The sequence below is a fragment of the Macrobrachium nipponense genome, chromosome 41 (assembly GCF_015104395.2).
Source record: "Macrobrachium nipponense isolate FS-2020 chromosome 41, ASM1510439v2, whole genome shotgun sequence".
Lineage (NCBI taxonomy): Eukaryota > Metazoa > Arthropoda > Malacostraca > Decapoda > Palaemonidae > Macrobrachium > Macrobrachium nipponense.
This window is the reverse complement of record NC_061102.1, coordinates 57,757,430-57,762,478: the sequence shown is the minus strand read 5'-3', so window position 1 is coordinate 57,762,478 and position 5,049 is coordinate 57,757,430. Positions and strand designations below refer to the sequence as shown.

General features: G+C 35.9%; 1 protein-coding gene across 1 annotated transcript in view; it reads left to right on the top strand.

Annotated features, from left to right (window-relative positions):
- Positions 1-4,818, top strand: part of LOC135212783 (uncharacterized) — a 160,388-nt gene extending 155,570 nt beyond the window's left edge. Inside the window, exon 16 of the mRNA XM_064246559.1 lies at positions 4,624-4,818. The gene's annotated coding sequence lies outside the window, so the exon portion shown is untranslated. The remainder of the gene's footprint in view (positions 1-4,623) is intronic.
- The last annotated feature ends 231 nt before the right edge of the window (positions 4,819-5,049 follow it).

Below are 5,049 nucleotides of genomic sequence, written 5' to 3'. Positions count from 1 at the left end.
TCCCCTCCACCCCAGGGGCGATTCCAGGGGGTACATGGAGGGCAGCTGTCCTCCCAGATTTTAGCCACGCCCCTGGTTTGCCCCCCATTTTTTAAATGAAATATTATATATAAAATTAATCACTATTGAGCGAATCAGTAAATATACAGGAAACAGGAAATCCAAAACTGAAATCACAGAGTGACAACCAGTTCTTGCTTGAAAAGCAACGATAATTGAATTAGTATCCCATGAGGCTATGAAAACTAAAAGTTTTCCTTAACCCTATCACAAACAGTGTCACACAATATTACTGCAATTATGAATGTTGCTATCTTATGCTGCATATCAAACTAACAAAACTCCATTTTGATGTACTTTGTATTTATAATTCATTCATCACTTGAAATAAAGATATATGTATATCTATTAACAAATAAGAAATTAAGGTATATTGATTATTCGACTTCATCAGCACAAAGTGACCACAGTATCTGTATTCGCTGGAGCTGTCATGAAAGTGTAGGTGAAAACTCAAAGCTAAATGTCAATATGACAAAGGCCTGTTTCCAGCATAACTGCTGCACCCATATAGTACCATTGCATAATGTAATCGATATTAGTAATTGTCCCTAACATACATGTTGACAGTCCCGAGCAATGTTTATAGTAGATTAGAGTTTTCTATTTATAGCTCTGTGGCTTGTTCAAGTCTGAAGTGCATCAGCAAATACAAGGAAGTCTCTAAGCCTTTCTGAGTTCCTTGCTTGTTTGTAAACATATACATGTTTTGATATTTGGCAAAGAATTAAACATTTTGGTTGCATATCTTACTGTTATAGGAGACATTTTGGGAATAGGTAGGCATATTATGATTCATTAATTATCATTATATACATAATACTGTACAACTTAGCCTTTCTAATTAGCCTAGGCTAACTTTAGCCTATCGAAGGCTAATCAAGATCAAGGTCCAGATTGCATAATCTGGCAGATTTTTCCAAATATAAGGGGAATGTCCAGTTGGTTCCCAGCAATATACAAATTGCATATAAACAAACAAACAATAATACGATATTTCTTAATAAATATGCATTATTACCGTTTACGGATTAGTCAAATCCTCAACATTTACTTATATTTTGAGGAACAGTCAGTAAATCTTTTCTTTTGTCTTATAGTTGCTCTTTTGCTTTTATCAATTTCATGATGAAACCTATTTGAGTTTGCATTCTGTCAAGTTGAACTATAAGGTAAAATTTTGTTACAGATTTCTACTGATTTGTACAAGGCATTATGGATAAGTTCATTACTATTCAGAAACGTAGTGCAACAGAGAAGAGTGAATCTGAAGAGGCTTCGACAAAAAAGTCAAAAGGGGATTCTGATGCTGAAACTACTGCAAAGGTCACAGTGCATAGTGCACTGCCATCTCAGATACAGAAAAATAAGGAAGGCATTGCACCAGCTGATATCTCTATCTCTGCTAGTTCTAAACCTGTTCAACCACGTTTAAAGGAGTATCCTAAGCATAGTGAAGGAAATACCACTGCTCGGTCATTTGTTGGTGTTTGGTTTGATAAATATGATTGGGCTGAGTACTCTCAAGAACGTGATGCAATGTTCTGTTTTGCTTGTAGGCACTTAATTTGCATCACCTTCTTATGGCAATGCAGACGATGCATTTGTAAAGAGTGGCTTTAGACGATGGAACAAGACACAAGGAAAAGATGGGGCGATTGCAAAGCACCTGAGCTCATATATCCACAAATCCTCCTATACTGCATGGATTGACTACCAACACAATAAAACTGATAAAACATCCATTAAACAGAGTATGACTGAGGGGTATCAGAAGAAAGTCCGTGAAAATCGTCATTACATAAAAAAACTCTTGGTTAGATTATACTCCTGACACTAATACAAAATATAGCACAAAGAGGTCACAGAGAAGGTGACGATGAACAAAATACAGGAAATATCCGTAAACTTCTTAGATTCATTGCCAAACATGATCCTGTTACAGCTGAACGTGTCAAAAGTGGTCCAAAAATGAGAAGTACACCAGTTCTGCAATACAAAATGAGATGATTGATACATTTGCATCAATTGTGAGGGAAGAAATAGCTGAAAACATGAAATCCTGCCATTACTTTTCTGTTCAAGCCGATGAAGCCAAGGATGTGAGCAAAACTGAGGAATTAGCACTTGCAGTACGATTTTATGATGAAATCTCACACTGTACTCAGGAATGTTTTATTTCATTCACTCCCATGTATTCATTGGATGCTGCATATACCACAGACATAATATGGAATACTATAGAAAAATTAGGCTTAGATTATAAATCTTCTCTTGTTGGCTTGGGATTAGATGGAGCATTAGTCATGAGTGGAGGAATTAGTGGCGTTCAGAAACACATAAAAGAGAAAGCACTTTTTGCTTATTATGCTCATTATGGTCAAAAGCTCAATTTGGTTTTGACAATTGTTGCAAAGAATGTACCACAAGCATCTGAATTTTTCAGTATTCTTGAAGAAGTCTATATCTTTGCTAGTAATGCAGTGGTTCATGAGAAGTTCCTTTCTATACAGCGTGAAATGCTTCCTGAAGAACAAGTTCGAGAACTTCAAGATCTCGGTGATACTCGCTGGTGGTGTCGGGCTACCTCCTGTGAAAATGCTTTATTACGTCTGGAATGTATTATAAGACTTTTGAAGGAGACTTCTGCAGATGATACTGGAGCTCGAACTGTATCTGCTAGAGGTTTACTTGATCAGATGGATGCAGAATTTGTTTGTGTATTGCAGTTTTTCTCTGAAATTCTGGGAAAAATAAATGATCTCAGCAGCTGCAGGACAAACAGGCAGACCTTGGAAAAGCAGCTAAACTTATTTCTTGTCTTCATGAAGATTTAGCTGATGTAAGAAACTCCAACTTAATTGAGAATTACTCTAATAGGGTTGACGAACTCTGTAAAAAAAATGTGACATTTCACCAACAGTGACAAGAAAACGTCCAAGAAAACCTCGATTTTATCATGTTGGAAATAACTGGCCAGAGAGTTGTGGAGCAAAGTCATGCACAACACGTCACAATCTTGTATGAAGTACTAGACTGTTTAAATAGTGAATTAGATCGTCGTTTTTCCAAAGATTCATGTGTGATCTTCTGTGGCATTTCAGCTCTTTGTCCTGCAGGACAAACGTTCGTACATGAGGATTACTTGTAGTCATTTGCTTTATCATATTCAGTTAATCAAAGTTATTTAAAACACGAGCTACCTTTAGTTAAGAAATTGTTCCAGAAAGAACCTCAGCCACCTACATCATTGGTGGAGTTTTTGTCATTTATTCATCCATATAAATCTGCCTCTGGTTGCTTATACAGGTTACTAATGATAGCTGTAACACTTCCTATTACTAGTGCTTCTTGTGAAAGAAGTTTTTCCAAAATGAAAATAGTAAAAACATTTCTTAGAAATTCAATGACTAGTGAGAGACTAAATAACACTGCATTATTACCAATTGAAAGTAAACGGGCTGAGAGTATTGACTTAGATAGTTTTGTAGATGAGTTTGACAGCCAACATGATGATCGAAGAATCAAACTGCACTCAACATTTTGAGAATTGTCCCGACATAGTCCATATCTGTTTTGTGTTCAAATGTGTACTATAAAAACTTACCATTCTTTAATAATTGCATATTGTTATGAATTGTAAATACTTTTGAATGCCGAAACAAGTTTGAGAATTTTCATGATAAGCCTCATATCTGTCTTACTTTGTTCAAATGTACATTATACAAACTTGCCATTCTTTAATAATTGCATATTGTTTGGGATTGTATATAGTTTTGAATGTCAAACCAGCATTTTCAGAATAGTCATGACATGGTCCATATCTGTCTGTTCATTTCTTTAAGTTGTGCAAATGTGTATTACGCAAACTTAACATTCTTTAATAATTTGCATATTGGCTGGGATCGTATATAGTTTTGAATGATAAACTGAACCTTTTCAGAATTGTCATGACATGCCCCATGTATATCTGTTCATTTCATATAGTTACTACCTTTCTTTATTTGGTTCAAATGTGTATTATATTTATACATACTAACCATTCTTTAATGTTTGCGAATTGTTTGGAACTGTATATAGTTTTGAATGTTAAATTTTCATATCATGCAAGTCAGGTAAAATAGTCGCCTTTTCCTATGATTCCCACCCAACAATTATCTTTGCCCCAGAGTTGCCCCCCCCCCTCCCCCTTACTTTTTGAGGGGTAGAATCGCCACTTCTCCACCCTCACCACCAAACAGAGGAACAGATAACTTGGCAAGCCCCGACTGTGCTTGCTTATCTCTCTCTCTCTCTCTCTCTCTCTCTCTCTCTCTCTCTCTCTCTCTCTCTCTCTCTAGTTTACAACAACAGGTCCAGATGAATGTTGTGATGAGAGTGTGCTATTTTATATTGTTATCATTGCTGTTGATGCTGATCTTGTAAATATTGGTCTCTTCTCATTCAGTTTGCGGTTACAATGCCTACAGATGTGGACTCAGATTTGTAATCAGATAAGAAAACGACCCAATTGTATATATTCTATCTATCTCAATTTCATATATTTTCACTTCCTTTCTGCAGCTGTGGCGAATGTCAGAAGAGGAGAGGAAGGAGGGCAAATAAGTTTATCCGACGAACATATCGATCAGAAAATGTAAGAGTCACCTTTGCCAGTCACGACCGGATCAAAACAAGAAAGGAGTTACTACCTATGGCACATCATTGTTTATGAAGGAAAACTGAAACAAAAACATGAATAAATTTGCTTGCATCATATATACATGTCTCTATATTCAAGTATATGAAGATATACAAAATATATGTCTGATGTAAAGATCGTACCTACAGTGATTTTACAATGGGCGGCTGAACCCCTTGAGTGGGAAATAAAACAGTGCTCTTTCAGTAGCAAATTTTTCTCATGAGTTTGAACAGATTCTTCTCTTCCCACAGACAGAACTCTACAAATAATAATAATAATATTTTGGCAATTTTTCATTCGGTGTC